This window comes from Manis javanica, chromosome 2 (genome assembly GCF_040802235.1).
Source record: "Manis javanica isolate MJ-LG chromosome 2, MJ_LKY, whole genome shotgun sequence".
In the NCBI taxonomy this organism is placed as follows: Eukaryota; Metazoa; Chordata; class Mammalia; order Pholidota; family Manidae; genus Manis; species Manis javanica.
Genome location: NC_133157.1, coordinates 105,198,840 through 105,215,409, shown reverse-complemented (window position 1 = coordinate 105,215,409; position 16,570 = coordinate 105,198,840). Strand labels below are relative to the sequence as shown.

At 47.0% G+C, this 16,570-nt stretch overlaps 1 long non-coding RNA gene across 1 annotated transcript in view; it reads left to right on the top strand.

Annotated features, from left to right (window-relative positions):
- Nucleotides 1-15,821, top strand: part of LOC140847781 (uncharacterized) — a 56,178-nt gene extending 40,357 nt beyond the window's left edge. The window contains exons 2-3 of the long non-coding RNA XR_012127946.1: nucleotides 9,123-9,262; nucleotides 14,650-15,821. This is a non-coding gene — a long non-coding RNA (uncharacterized lncRNA). The remainder of the gene's footprint in view (nucleotides 1-9,122; nucleotides 9,263-14,649) is intronic.
- The last annotated feature ends 749 nt before the right edge of the window (nucleotides 15,822-16,570 follow it).

The following is a 16,570-nucleotide window of genomic DNA, read 5'->3' as shown; positions in this document are numbered from 1 at the left end:
TCCGCAATTGGGCAGAAGGCTCTAGCCATGATGTCACCAAGGCAAAATGCCCTGGCGGTGACCTTGTCCTTGCTGCCGGCAGTCTGCTGGGTGCAGATGAGCTCTGGACAAATGAGCATTGCTTTCTGAGGGACAGCTCCTTACCAGCTCACCCAAAACGAGATCACCATCTTATCCACCAGAATCCCACAGAAAAGGGTCAACACTTTGCTAAAACTGGCTTATAAAGAAGCAGATACAGGTGTATATGGGGTAGTCTGGAGCCCGACCATCAGAAGGGAAATATATTCTGTACAGTGTCTACAAAGTTCTGTTTTTACACGGTGTGTTGGACAGGTTTGTACATGAGCTTTAAACAGGTGTCAGAATTTCTGGTCACAGTACCTGTAGGAGGTGGCACTGGGGGACCTGTCTTGACAGTGCCCAGGTTTGTCCACCAGGAAGCAAGGCCAGCCCTGGCCACGGCCCGCTGATAGTTATCATAGAGAGTCTTTCCATACTGCGGAGGGAACACAGAAGCAGCAGCCCAGGAATCCATTTATCCCAAGTTCTGTACTCAATTGTAGTACACACATTGGGGAGGAGGATAAAGGCACCTCTCAATCACTCCTTTTTTTTTTTAGAGGATAATTGGCAGGATTTTTTTAATGATCCATCTGGAATCCAAGGGTCAAGATCATCAATTCTGACACACAGGATGATAGCCTCACTTTACATTTAATTTCTAAGTCTCAACCACTCTTTTTACTCCTTTCTGGAGCCTTTTTTTTAGTGTAAGTATTTCAATAAAAAATCGACAAATCGTTTTTCATGTGAAAAGAATTTTCCAGGGGCAGTTAATACTTGTACCTAGATGTTAGAGAAGAGCTTTAGCCATACATTTCTCATCATGTAAGTCTTCATATAATTCTACCAAAGATGACACCTCGTGTTTCTTCATTACATGCTACACTTGTGAAGCTCTCCATGAGTAAATACCTGAGAAGTCGCATGCGAGAGTAATCACTGGAGAAGCTCAAGTTTCTACCACTCTTCCTATTTAAAAAATCCAAAGGGGGAAAAAAAAAGTGGCACTGACCCTTTAATGGCATTGATCTATTAGGAGGCGGTTAGCTGTTCCACAGCAGCATGGAGGCTGCAGCGTGGTCAGAAGCCAGTTAGCAAAGTCAGCAAGGGGTGGGTCCCCACACTCTCTCACCATATTCCAGTGACCCACTGGTTTAGCGTTCTTGCGTTATCACAGCACAGATATTTAATATACTGTGACTCCTGGATTTGGGGATGCTAGAAAAAAAATCATTTGAAGACCATTTATAAACCCTTCACTAATTGGCACCTTCAAAACATTTGGAAAAACCCAACAACATATGCCATTTCCTGAGACAGTGGCAAAAGTTACTGTCAGCAATTTTAAGGAAAAGGGGTATTTTGAAAAGCCTATTTTTAAATGGGCCAAATTTTCAAATAGTGAATCTGTGGCATCTTACTACATTGATGGACAGTGACTGCAATGGGGTACGGGTGGGGACTTGATAATATGGGTAAATGTAGTAACCACATTGTTTTTTCATGTGAAACCTTCATAAGAGTGTATATCAATAATACCTTAATAAAAAAGTGGGTCAAAGTTTGAAAGGAATTAAGAAGTCTGTGACATGATATGTCATAAGCATTTCATACGATATTGTATTTCCATTTCTGCTTTTTTTTCTTTTGAAAGCCTTTCTATCTATCCTGTCTCCATCTCCACAAAATATGTGAGTCATTTCTCCATTTTCCAGATAAGAGAACATTCCTGATGTAATTCTTAGGTCACAGTATTAATGCTTTTGTGATTCCCAGTCAGTCTTAGGGTTTTTTCTGCTACCAGGAATTCAGAGCTTTCTCTTTAACTGCTGTCTTAATACCCAACATACCCAGTGGGCAATTCTGGTTCCTGGGTGATGGTCCACAAAGGAATATTTCTGTCTATTCTCAAGTGGCAATGGCTTGAGGTGCTGCACTAAGGGCCATCAGGCCTTCCAGGAGCTCACAGTCCAAGAGAAGAGCGAAATGGGCAGGCATGGAGGGGAAAGAGACACACAGGGCCCTGATCATACAGATCACTGTGCTGTCCTCTTTCTGAATCTCCATTGCCCTTGAAATTTCTGTTTTATGTCCGTTTCTCTGATGGACTCTGTGCTCTGTGAGGGTGGGAAGCACATCTGCCACTCACTGCTGAGGCCCTCGAGTGCTTAGCTCATGGCTGGGGCATGGTCAGTATTCCAGTTCAGAGATAGAAATAGTGGTTGAAGGAAATAAACAAATGCAAGATTTCCTTTCCAGCCAGAAATCTTGTGGCTATAAGGTGAGGGACAGGCAACCAAATCTAGGTTCTAAGTTGTGCACCATTGCCACGCGAATTTTCATGGGTCCTTGCAATTATTTAAAGAGCCTGATGACATAGAAAAATAATTACCAACCATAACCACTGTGTGTGTGTGTGCGTGCGCAAATGTGTGAGACCTCTTCTTCTCCCTCCATTGCTCAGATGAGTCCAGTAATCCCGCTAAGATGGGCACGGATGGGCGGCAGTGCTGAAAGTGGAAGGGAAGGCCGGAGAGCAGGAAGCCGTCTTCCGTGGGGCAGGAAAGGAGTGAGGCTGTCCATTCCTCTTAGGGCGCCATACAGACTGCCCACCTCACTTCTGCTTTCAGCTGAATCATGGACCTTCTGTTAATGGCTATTTGCAAAGTTGATGTAGGCTGAGGGCATTGTGCCTTTGACCTTCAGTTTGAATCTGGGAAGCAGCATCTGGATTCATCACCCTGCTGGTCTTTCTAATTACCCAGCCAGCAAGAGCGGGTGGTCTGACTGTCTTTGTGGGCAAAGACAAGACCCCTATAGCCTCCAAGAGCTTGATGAGAAGTGAATAATTTTTGGCTTTACAGATGAGAGAGCTGAGGCTGAGAGATTTCTACCCATTTTACCCCGTGGTCCACTGGAAGCTTGGGATCTCTTGTCACACAACCTAGAATATCTGTATTTATATTACATATATAAATGTTAACATATAAATAAATAAATACACACACACACAAAGCCAAAATTCCAGAAAGAGGCAGAAATTATAAAGAATTCCTTCTTTTGGCCTTTGAGCAGATTGAGGAAGGTCTACTTTTATACTTTTATCTTTATAGACCATCCCCCTTTATTTAGGTCCCCCAACTCTCAGAACTTAACTCCGCATCACATGAAGTCAGTTACTGTTCAGGAGGGACCGCAAGTTCCCCTCTCCCAAAGGTGACAGGATCCTCAGACTCCTGAACGTTGCCTGTAGTTTCTCACTCTGGCAGGCAGATGGCAGCAGACACTTCTGAATTGTTGCTGCACCATGGCCCTGTCTTTGGGGGTTCAATGCTTCCTCCTGAATTCTGAATGTTGGATTTTATTTTTGCAATGTCATCCCAATAAGCATCCTCATTGGAGGTCCTTAAGATGGAAACTATCAGCTCAGATAATGTGGCTCAATAGCAAAAAATGATTTTTACATTAATCACTGGAAGGTCATACCGGAGAAAAGTACACTAAGCTGAGGACTTATTCCCTGGATGGGATGTGACATTCCTTAATTCCTACAGCACTGCCTCCCATCCATGTAATTCACAGGCCAAACTGAAGTCCTTGTCTCTCAGAGCCAGAAACAGAGTTCCCTAAATGACAACAGCTCTCCTGTCCTCACTGTTGTGCAAGAGTGGCAAACATGGGTCTCCCCAGAAATGTCATCTGTAACTGTTCCTAGAAAACAACTGCTTTTTCTCTTTTCCTGAGAATTTAAGATGTTGACATTGTTACCTTGGGCTTGGTATATTACAATTTTTTTTGGTTTGCTTTTTAATGCATGTCATATGAGAGCCAGGTTCCCAGGAGCAGACTAGAAATCACACTCTGCTCACAGTGAAATGCACAACGCAACTGTCTGCACAGAGGCATCCACTTTAACACAGTGATACACAGTTTTTAAGTATGTTATTCATCCAAATAGAGTACAATGGGGTCATTTCCTTAAACATAATAGTTCCTGAGCATAAAGCAGAGGCAAGAATTCTTGACCTTGAGTTTGATCAAGGCTCCTCTATGATGATGAGGTAGATGTACAGACATTGGTTCATTCTCTCCAAAATCAGTGGGGTGAGTCTCACCAGCTTCCTAATACCATACTAGTACTACGAATGCATAAAGGAGGAGCAAGTGTCTGATGACCTCAATGGTCTGCTGCAATCCTCAGATTTTAGGGTTCTCAGGTAGCTACCTGATGGGCACAAGGGTCCTTTCTGGCTCCCTTGCTAATGCAGAAATCTTCTAGGCTCCCAGGACATCACAGGGCAAGTCACCATGCTTATTCTCCAGTCCTGTCTTGGGACCTCATCTATGGGTGTTCAACTGAGAAAACCTAATTGCAAAGGGGTTTAAAGAAAAGTGCTGGTTTGGTATTCCTAGCCAAACTCCCCTGCAATTGGTATGATTGTTCCTGACAATGAAAGAAGAGATGCTCTTGTAGGTCACATAGCAACTGCAGAATGTTACTGTTCACAGGGGTCTTATGGATGCTCTACAATGAGCTAATGATGTGCTGCAGATGAGGAAGCAGAGGCAGAGGGCACCACAGGGAAAGCAGGGAGATCACATTCTGAGAAAAAGGGCCAAGTGTTCCACTAAGGTTGCTCCTGACCCTTGTTAGTTCCTCCATCAGACCTGCTTTCTTCTCCACCTGAGCCCACTGGGGGCCCCCAACCCTCTCCTGAAGACTCAGGCCTTGGGTAAGAGAGTTTTAGAAGTTTGATTCCATACCATGGGTCTCAGTACTGCCATCCAGTGCAGCCCAGGATAACCTGTGCCCCAGGTCAGGTAACTTAAAATTCTAGGACCTGATTCCAGACTTGTGAGTCAGCATGAGAAACTGACTTCCAGATGTGCTCACTGTGTCTAAATCCTTATCCTGGAAACTTCTAGGTCTGAGATCTTGTCTTTTCTTGCCAGACATTCCTGCTCTGGTCTCTGGTCCTAACCTGAGTGTCTTGCCAATGGGTTTCAGCCCAGGGCAAGTTCACTATGGATTCAATGTGACCAAAGAAATTGACAGCAAAATGTTCTATGGAATAAAAGGGTTTATTACCCGGCTTGTTCTCCCGGGGGTAGGTGGAGCACTAGCGTCTCTGCCTCCTTCCAGAGCACTGGGCCGAGCTCTCTATATAGTGCAATAATAGCTAATTGCCTAATGGTGTGGAAGCGGTAGCCTAGCGACAGGCCAGTTACATCATCAGGTGGTTTAAGTTCAGTGAGGATCCTGGCCATAGGAACCCCAACTTCCCCACACTCCACCCCTCCAGGATTCTCGCCTTACAATCTACATGCTTTCAATCTTCCACAATGGTCCCTGAAGCTGGAGAACTGTAACCTGATTCCACAATAGCAACAGAGGATAACAAAAACTTAGAGATAATAATGAAAATTAAGATACAACAAGATTTTGATACAGGTAGCAAAAATTATAATAATCCTCAAGCCAGAGGAGGTTCCTAATAACAAAACATAATAATCCACAAACTAGAGGAAGTTCCCAATCTACAAAGACTTTAGGGGTGATAAGACACATGTTTTAATTACGCTAACATAGACAAATCTTGTCCATCAGGGAGGATGCATGTAAAAGAGTGGTCCTGTGATAGGACTGTAGCAGAAAGGGGGTCCCTTCCAGGTCTAGTATACCATACCTTTACTCCTTTCCCTGCAGGGGTTACTGAAGGGTCTATATATAGTGTTACCGGAGGTGCATGCATTGGCCATAATGATAAAACAAAACTCCCCGGTAAGATGCTCCTACCTTCTGGCTGTTCAGGAAATACTACTGTGAACTTTGGGGGCCACTGTGCTCTTATTCCAGGAATGCACAGGAAGCCGCTTCCAGGCCTTGTCCCCAAGGTGCCAGGAGAGCCAGCCATCATTGGTCCATGTGTCAAAAGGTCCAAGGCCATGTCCACTCAATGGAGTCTCCGGGGTTCAGTGCAGTTGGTGCTGGTAGCAAGATGTTATTCTAGTGGCCAAACCTCGGCTTCATTGATTCTTCCTTGGTTTGAACCTTCAGTTGTATTGGGGAGGCAGACATGTGTGTTAACATGTCTACAGGGCTCAGGAATACCTTTCGGGGTGTCTCATTCACACGCTGTAGCACGGTCCATAAGCAGACTGAACATCCCCGCAGACTGTTGGTATCTGACTTTAGTCCAGATTTTAACAAGCCATTGTGCCTCTCTATTATGCCTGCTGCGGTTGGATTGTATGGCACATGAAACTTCCATTTGATTTCCAGCTGTTGCATCCATTTTTGCAGTATATGTCCAGTAAAATGGGTGCCCTGATCACTCTCAATTAATGTGGTTGGCCATAGGCAGCAAAAAGATGCTCCAGGCCACTTTTGGTCATCTGCTGGTCTCCACAATGGGTAGGAAAAGCAACCAGAAGTCGGTAGCTGTGTCCACACAAATCATGGTATACAGATATCCTTCTGACACAGGTAGAGACCCAGTGTAGTCTACTGCCACCTGACAAGGGGTGCAGTCCCCTTAGCTATTGTCCCATGTTGCTGTGGAACTTGGTGTAAGTCCCTTTTGGAGCACACAACACACTCCTGCTGGGCTCTACCTCTGCCCCTTTCCAGAGTTGTGACCAGAATCCAATAGGTTGGTGAGTTCATTCAAGTCTCTTCAAAGGTCAAAGGCAAGCCCCACCGACGGGCTACAGCCCACATTGTCTTTTGCCCCGCATGCAACAAATGCTGATGTAACCATTGTGCTACATCAGACGCAGGCTTTCCTTCTAACCAACATATCTGGGCTGATTTATCTGCTTCATCATTTTCCAGGGGATGCCAGTGGCAAATGACCTGTCATATAAAATACTGCAATTATTTTAGTCTGACCAAAGGCCTGAAAGTCTTGCCACAATTCTTGCCTCCAAAGGGGTCATTGACCAAATAGCCAGTTGGCATGGTACAAGGTTGGTAGCCACAGGGTCAAGTCCTGATAGACAACCTAGCTGTCAGTGCAGACAACTATAAGGGAGGGCTCCTGGCTGATCACAAGCCACATGGCCCACAACTCTGCCCATTGGCCCACAACAATATAGATGGAAGCCCTCACTATCTTCCATCCATATTCCCTCAGTCTTAGGATGGAAAGCTATGGCCCTCCATTTTGGGGGCTACCAATGACTGGAGCCATCTGTGTACCATGCATCTTTGGGTATAGGGGCTCTTCCCTCCTGATAGGAACTGTCTGCTACTAATGGTTCAAAAGCAAGTTCTTACTGCTTTTCACTAGTATATGTCACCAGCCCCAATAAGCATTGAAGTTCTTCACTCAAGGGGCTACTAGAGAGGGCACTATGCTGCTGTAGATAAGCACCCCACTTGGCCAGTGTGGGCATTTGTGCCACACCACTCCTTGGTTTTTGGGTCCAGTCTTGTACACACCCCAAGATGGGATAGGTGGTTATTACCTTTATCGGGGCCATTCCAATGATGGGTTCTGTAGCCAGAAAGGCATGATACACGGGAGCCAGTTGTTTTTCTATCAAAGTGTGTCATACCTCTGCCCCTTTCCAGAGTTGTGACCAGAATCCAATAGGTTGGCGAGTTCATTTAAGCCTCTGCCAGAGACCCCAGCCATAACCATCTTCAGTCACATGAACATCCAGATCACAGGGCCTTGATGGGTCTATCACACTCAAGGCCTGCATGGCCTTGACTGCCCGTTTTGTAGTAAAGGCAGATGCCCATATCTCATCACAGTCCCACCAGATGCCCTTTCGTACCAACTAGTACAAGGGCTTCAGAATTTGTGCCAAGTGTAGGATAAACACTCTCCAGTAGCCTAGAAGACCCAGAAACTCCTTTAACAATACCACGGTTGTAGGGATAGGAAAGGCCTGGACCTTGTCTATAGCTGCTTCTGGTATAACTTTGGTCTTACACAACCAGATGACACCCAAGAATTTGACAGACAAACCAGGTCCCTGAACCTTGGTACTGTTCACAGCCCATTCTTTCTCCTGGAGATGTTGCAGCAGTCTAGGTGGTGCACATAGATCTGAAAGAGAATCGGATGTGAGCATGACATCATCAATATAATGGTACAGCCACACCGTTGGCAGTTTCTCCTATGTAGCCAAGTCCTGGGCTACAAGTCCAAGACAGATGGTGGGCCTGTGGAGGAATCCCTGTGGAAGGATATTGAAAGTCCATTGCTGTCCTTCCCATGTGAAGGGAAACTGTTCCTGACTTTCCTGCTCAATGTCAATGGAAAAGAAGGCATTAGCAAGATCTACCACATAATGGTATGTTCCTAGCTCATGACTGAGGGTATCCATTAAGCCTGCAATAGAGGGGCCGGCAGTATGCATAGGGGGTATGACTTTATTCAGTTCTCTGCAATCCATAGTCATACACCAGGAGCCATTCAACTTTTTTACTGGCCACACTGGGGAATTGAAAGGACTATGGGTGGGCTTTATAATGTCCACCTTTTCCAGCTCCTGGAGAGTTTCTGCAATCTCTTTATGCCCTCCAGGCAGTTTGTATTGTTTGGTGTTAGTCACCCACCGAGGCACAGGCAAAGCTATGGGCGGGTACCTACCATGTCTCCTCAGAACTGCCTTCAGCACAGGTACTCTCAGTCTGAATTCACCTGCAGTGGTCTGCTGTGGGGGCCCGGCCTATGGCTGAGACTGAGCCCCACTCTAGCTGGACAATGCCCTAAAGATGGCGCCTGCTTCCTAGACACCACCCTTCCTGGCCCTACAGCTCAGCGCATAAGGAAGTCTCCATGATTGGCTTGTCCCCATTTCCGTGCTCGTGCTCATAGCATGCTTTTCACATGTTTCCAGTAGGACTGAACCTGGCGCGTGATCAGTCAGCTGATTGGTTGGGATATGCTATATAAGCTGCTGCCCTGGAGGAAGTGGGGGTGGTTGTGGTTGTTGTTGTTTTTTGCTTTTGCCTTTCGCTAGATGGATGCTCAGACACCCATAATAAAGATTCCTAACGAACCAGGCCTTCGGTGATCATTCTCCTGCCGTCACCCTAGGTGGCAGGACGTGATAGCTGGTGCCGAAACCTGGGACGAAAACCTGGTGTCCGAGGACAGAGTGGAACTTCTCACCCTGCGGCGATCCAAGTGGACACCCTTTGGAAGAGTTACATGAGTGACTGACATTTTGGAGAGTGGTGAGTATGGTCAGGGACAAAGTGAAAGCAACATCAGGTCGTGCAAATGCAAGCAATTGTGGTGTGTGTGTTTAGCCTTTGTGTTCCTTGTCTTGTTCTGTCTTAGTCTGTATATGTTTCTGCGTTTCCTCATGAAAGAATAAGAGCGCTGTGGAAAGTTCGCAGGTAAAGCAACGTAGACTAAAGTTCGCGGGAAGCGACGAAAACCAGTTAGCGAGGACTCTCAGGCTGTGAGGAGACTCAATTCAGGGGTATGAGCGCGGGCACACGTAACCTCAACTTAGAATAGAGTCAACCTCCTTTCCTCCGCACTGTGGGTTCAGAGGTGTCTAGGATGTGGGTGGAGGAACCACTCCGGGCACTCCTAAGGGCTAATGGAACTCCATTAAAGGCTAAAACCGCGAGGGCTTTCTTACATACTGTTGAGAAGCATGCGCAGTGGTTTTTGGATGAGGGAAGGATCACTGCCCCCTTGTGGGAAAGACTAGGGAAAGATCTGTGCAAAGCAGACCAAGTGGAACCGCTCCCGGTAGGGACGATTTCTATATGGAGTCTAGCCAGGGGGTGCCTTAAGGAGGATAAGCCAAGCTGCAGAGAGGCTGTAAGAAAGGGGGAGAAAGTCCTGGAAGATGCCCAGGAGGAAAGATCCTCCGCTAGGACCTCAGAGAGGGGGTCCGAGCAAGGGGGATCTACAGATGAGGAAGGGGAGCTATCGGGGGAGGAATTAGAAAAGCATATAAGGAGACTTAGAATCGCCCAGAGGAAGGAACGCCCTATCCCCCGCAGTTATCCCTCCCTAACGCAGTTGAGGCAACAGAAAGAGGAAGAGGAGTCGGAGGACACCCCCTCTCAACAACCCTGAAACCGTCCTTGAAAATGGTGCCGTCAGGCCGCCCTCTTCCTCTGGCTTCATTTGCAGAACTGTGCCCGTATCACGTACAGCCCTGTCGTCGTACGTGTGATTGCAATCAAGGACTAAAAGAGGGTGGTGGAGGGAGTGGCTGAGAGAACAAGGAAGTGCCGCTTTCCCTGTATTTGAAGACCCTAATACACAACAGAGGTATCATCAAGCCCTAGATTTCAAGGTCATTAAAAGTCTGAAGGAAGCATCCACAAAGTATGGCCCCCAGGCAGCTTTCACTGTTTCTTTAGTGGAGTCAGTAGCTTCTCTTAATCTGACCCTGGATGATTGGGCCAATGTAGCAAGAGCAGCCCTCTCTGGAGGTCAGTACCTGACATTTAAGACAGCCTGGCAAGAATTTTCACAGGACACGGCTCGGCGTAATGCCGCAGCAGGTAATCATTAATGGAACTTAGACATGTTGATGGGCACGGGTCCATATTTGGGTCAACAGAATCAGGTAGGATTCCCCCCAGCGGTATATATGCAAATAGCCGCGGCAGCAGTGAGGGCCTGGAAGATGCTGCAAGGCACAGGTGACCTACAGGGCCAGCTGTCAAAGGTGTTGCAAGGATCTAATGAGCCATATGCAGACTTTCTAGCCAGACTGATGCAAACAGCCGGTCGCATATTTGGTGATGTTGATACTGCTATGCCCTTGTGAGGCAGCTGGCCTATGAGCAGGCCAACAAATGGTGTAGGGAGGCCATAAGACCCTGGAAGAACAAAGATCTGAGTACTTATATTAAGGTTTGTAGGGACATTAATGACAGTGTGGTGCAAGGACAGGTTATGGCCGCAGCCATAACTCAGGGATTGAGAGATGCTCATGGCAGGTCAACCCCTCCTGGGGCCTGTTTCTACTGCAAACAAATGGGTCATTTGAAAAGAGATTGTCCCAAGTTGAAGGAAGCCAATGAACTTGCTAGCAGACCCAAACCAAGATTATGCCCGAGATGTAGAAAAGGAAATCACTGGGCCAGTGAGTGTAGGTCAGTGGTGGATGTGGAAGGCCGACCGCTGCCCCCTCAAGAGCCAAAAAATGGGAGGAGGGGCCCTCCACCTCAGGGCCCGCAAATGTATGGGGTAGTTCAACAGATACCCAGAACTCATCACCCTTTGACAGATCAGGGAGTTCACCCAGCACCGAGGGATCATGGAGAGCAACAGCAGGAAGCACAGGAGTGGACATCTGTGCCGCCACCAGACTCGTATTGACCCCTGAGATGGGAGTTCAAGTTGTAGAGTCAGATTTTAAGGGACCTTTGGCAAAAGGAGTAGTGGGTCTCTTATTGGGCCGGAGCTCCACTACTAAAGCAGGGTTAATAGTACACCCAGGAGTTATAGATCCAGACTATGAAGGAATAGTTAAAATTATGGTCTCCTCCCCACGAGGAATCATGGCTATTAGCCCAGGAGATCGCATTGCTCAAATTCTTATGCTTCCTAGCAAACATGATTTGTATGCTCATAAAAATGCTGTTCGAGAACAGCAAGGGTTTGGGCCTTCTGGGGCTCCGCTGGCTTGTCTTACATTGGATTTGGGAACCAGGCCCATGCACACCTTAGAGATCAGAGGTAAGCATTTCTCAGGATTGCTGGACACAGAAGCAGACCATAGTATCATAAAGGAAGATGAATGGCCAAAGGAATGGCCTTTAAATCGAGCTGCACAAACCTTAAGAGGACTCGGGATAGCCCAAGCGCCCCTATGTAGTGCTGCTTCACTGTCTTGGATGGACCAAGAAGGGCACGAGGGGATAATTCAACCCTTCATGCTAAACATACCCCTGTCCCTCTGGGGAAGAGATGTACTAACCCAAATGAATCTCAAATTGACCACGGAAACTTTCTACAGCAAACAGTCTAACTGCATTATGAAAAGACAGGGCTACCCCGGGACAGGTGGACTTGGGAAGAACTTGTTGGGTCGAGAAAAGCCCACTCCTTTGTCTAACATTACGCCCAGTCGATTTGGAGGGCCCGGGCTGGGTTTTTCCTTGGGGCCACTGAAGGAGAACAGCAAATAAAGATTCAGTGGCGATCTGAGAATCCTGTGTGGGTTCCTCAGTGGCCCCTTACTAAAGAGAAGAAGGAAGCAGCCCACACTTTAGTACAGGAGCAGCTTGCTGCCAAGCATATTCAGGCCTCTACCTCCCCCTGGAACACACCTATTTTTGTGATAAAAAAGAAAACAGGGAAGTGGAGGCTTTTACATGACCTTAGAGCTGTAAATAAGCAGATGGTGCTTATGGGCTCAATACAACTGGGTTTGCCACTGCCCATGGCCCTGCCTAAGGATTGGGAAACGATAGTTGTGGATATCAAAGACTGTTTCTTTTCTATCCCACTTCACCCTGAAGATTGTGCCAAATTTGCCTTTACCATACCTGCCATTAACCATGACCACCCAGATGAGCACTATGAATGGAGAGTATTACCGCAGGGAATGGCCAATAGCCCCACTATGTGTCAACTATATGTGAGTAAGGCTTTGTCAGTTGTCAGAGGAAAGTTTCCTAACATGATCATCTATCATTATATGGATGACATCCTTTTGTGTCATGAGAGCAGCAGGGAGCTAGAGCAAGGTCTCTGTTTCTTGCAGTCGCACTTCCAAAAATGGGGCCTGGCTATAGCCCCAGAAAAAATCCAGAAGACTAGTGCCAAGAGTTATTTAGGAATGAGATTAGAAAGCACCCTGGCCAGACCCTTGAAAATAGTTATAAGGACAGATCACCTAAAAAATCTTAATGATTTCCAGAAACTGCTTGGTGATATAAATTGGGTGTGACCCTACCTAAAGCTTACTGATGAAGAGCTCCGACCTCTCTATGTTATACTGAGAGGTGACCCAGATCTAACATCACCCCACTCACTCACTGATCAGGCAAGAAGGGCATTGGAACTCGTCCAATCCCGTTTAGAACTTGCTCAAGTGGATAGAATAAATTATCAGAAACCTCTTTCCTTTATTACGCTTCCCAGCAATCATAGCCCCACAGGCGTGCTCTGGCAAGAGGGACCCCTTCTGTGGGTGTATTTAGCTCATTCACCAGGAAAGATGTTGATTTGGTACCCACAGTCTATAGCGGACTTAATCCTCAAGGGAATCAAGGTCAAAACCTTTGGAATAGCGCCCTCTATTATCATAACTCCATACTGGGCGACACAGTTAGAGTGCCTTGCCTCTTGTTGTGACACATGGGCCATTGTACACACCGTCTCTCAAGCCTCCTTTGACAATCATTACCCAAAGCATCCGTGGCTACAATTTTGCTTGTCTAACCCAGTTGTTTTCCCGAGAAACACCAGACATAAACCCATACCTAAAGTAAGAGTACTGTTCACTTATGGTTCTAAAACTGGCATTGGGGCCATAGTCACTGATGATGGCTCGTGGACCTTCAAGTTCGCGATTACCTCAGCCCAACAGACAGAACTATTGGCAGTGATGCGAGCATTTGAGCTCTTTCCAAAGGAACCCTTTAACCTTCTATCAGACAGCCAGTATGTAGTGAATGCCGTCTCTGCAATAGAGTGCGCAGGTCACATTAACCCCTCCTCATCCGTCTTAAATATTCTTAGATGCCTACAGCAGATAATTTGGGACCGTTCAGACCCCTTTTTCATTGGACATATAAGAGCTCATACCTCCCTTCCGGGGCCCCTCACTGAGGAAAACCATCATGCAGATTCCCTGACTAGGGAATCTACTATGTTTGTGGTAACAGACCCTGCAGAACAGGCCAATCTATTTCACAAGAAATTTCACGCTAATGCTACCACCCTCCGCCTGAAGTTCCAGATCACTAGAGAACAGGCGAGAGCCATAGTGGTCAGCTGCAAGTGGTGTGTATCGCTTCTTCCCCCTACTCCCATAGGGGTTAACCCAAAAGGATTGCTTCCCAACCACATTTGGCAAATGGATGTCACTCACATCCCCGAATTTGGCAGGATGAAATATGTTCATGTGTCTGTGGACACCTGCTCAGGTGTTATCTTTGCATCTTGCCACACGGGGGAGAAATCTCGGGATGTCATTTCCCAATGTTTGCAAGCATTTTCGGCCTGGGGAAAGCCCAAGCATCTGAAAACAGACAATGGGCCAGCATATTCATCCAAACCATTCCTTACCTTTGTCAAAACTCTAGACATCAAACATACTACCGGCATTCCCTACAACCCTCAGGGTCAGGGTATGGTGGAACACACCCACCTCACCCTCAAGAATGCCTTATATAAACAAAAAGGGGGAATAGGAGAAGACTTTAGATCCCCCAGAGACAAATTTAACATCATATTATTCATTTTAAACTTTTTAACACTGGACAAAAATGGCCGCATTGCAGCAGAGCGGCACGGCCAACAATCCAATCCAAAACACATGCCTAAAGTTTTGTGGAAGGATGTGTTGGAAGGAACATGGAAAGGCCCGGACCCAGTGATAATCTGGACCCGAAGCTCGGTTTGTGTTTTTCCACAGGATGAGCAGAACCCCGTTTGAGTGCCTGAACGTCTGATACACAGAGTGGAAAACCCCGGAGCGGAGGTACAAGATGATGGCACTGCTTCTGCTCCTGCCGTGGATCCTACAGCAGGTGACGGCGGAGCCGAGCTGCAGCTGCAGCCACCGCCGCGCTATCACCATTCCTACGGCAGAGATGCTGAATGGTCTGTCCCAGGCCACTGCCTCGGCAATGACAATGCAGAACGTCATCAACAGCCATTTTAAGAATGGGATGGCCTTGGTCAACCAACCCATGAACCTTCTTCAAGAAAAATTGGACCTCTTGGGGGAGATTTTGTCTATGGGCTGCGTCCATTCTTATACAGGGGTGTATTACTGGTATTCCTTTTCATAATTATTCTAAAGCTGCCAACTTGTCCAGACAGTTAGGCCAGATGTTAACCACAAATTGGTCCAGTGAGCTTGACGAGCTCACCACTCAGCTACGGTTAGAAATTTTGAATGTTAGCTCCAACACAGTAGAGATGCTCTCCGTAGCTCAAATAGCTGAAGCTGTGTTAAATGCCACCAAAGCCTGGTCAGGTGTAGGTGTCATAGGAATATTGCTAATTGTGGGCCTCCTCCTGCTTGGGAGGAAAGTCTGTTCCATACAAAAACAGCAATGGGGAGAACGGAAGGTCCTGTTGCAGGCCATGGCAGCGCTAGAGGAAGGCATCTCCCCTAGAGTATGGCTTAATATGCTGGATCAGTAGTCAAGGACGGGTAAGATCGGGAGCTGCGCATATCAACCTATGACAGGGCGTAGACCTAAGTTGTCTGTTGCCTGAGGATGGGTAAGAATGCCGCAGACTCCGGACGACCTAAGACAGGCATGATCCCGACAGCCCTTTGGTTATAAAACAATAAAGGGGGAGATGTGGGGACCCGGCCTACGGCCGAGGCTGAGCCCCACTCTAGCTGGACAACGCCCTAAAGATGGCACTTGCTTCCTAGACACCACCCTTCCTGGCCCTACAGCTCAGCACATAATGAAGTCTCCATGATTGGCTTGTCCCCATTTCCGTGCTCATGCTCATAGCATGCTTTTCACATGTTTCCAATAAGACTGAACCTGGCGTGTGATCAGTCAGCTGATTGGTTGGGATATGCTATATAAGCTGCTGCCCTGGAGGAAGTGGGGGTGGTTGTGGTTGTTGTTGTTTTTTGCTTTTGCCTTTCACTAGATGGATGCTCGGACGCCCATAATAAAGATTCCTAATGAACCAGGCCTTCGGTGATCATTCTCCTGCCATCGCCCTAGGTGGCGGGACGTGATAGTCTGCAACCATAGACCCTGCAGGATATCAATCCCCAAAATATACTCAGGAATAGGAGATATATACACAGTATACACTTTTGGGGGTAGATGCCCTATTCCCAAAGGGATTTGGGCTTTTTTCACTCTAATAGCCTTATGCCCATATCCATCTATGATAGTGGGGGTCCTGGGGCACCTCTCAGGGTTACCATAAATCAGTGAGCATTCATCCCCTGTGTCCACCAGAGCTAGGACACGTTGTATGTTCACTGGGGACCAATGGATAGCTATTTCAACATGTGGCCTGCGGTCTACCCCTGGTCCCTCAGAGCAGATACCTTGACCTTCCCCTCAGTCAAACCGTGTTCCCCAATCACCTTACTGTGTGGGCTCCAGTGAGGTTGGCTCACTTTCCAGCAGGAAGTCTTGCAAGCACACAGGCCAGACTCGTGGCTCTGTCTCTGACCTCTGCCTCTTTGGTCTTAATGGCTGGAACTACTGCTCTGGTTTCAGCTGTTGCCATAGCTCTAATATGATACTATTTGACTCCCCATCTAATTTCCTTCCATCTGCTCCTGCCCATATTTAATCAACCCACATCTGGGTCCTCGTAACCTTCATGGGGCCCTTTAAATTCTT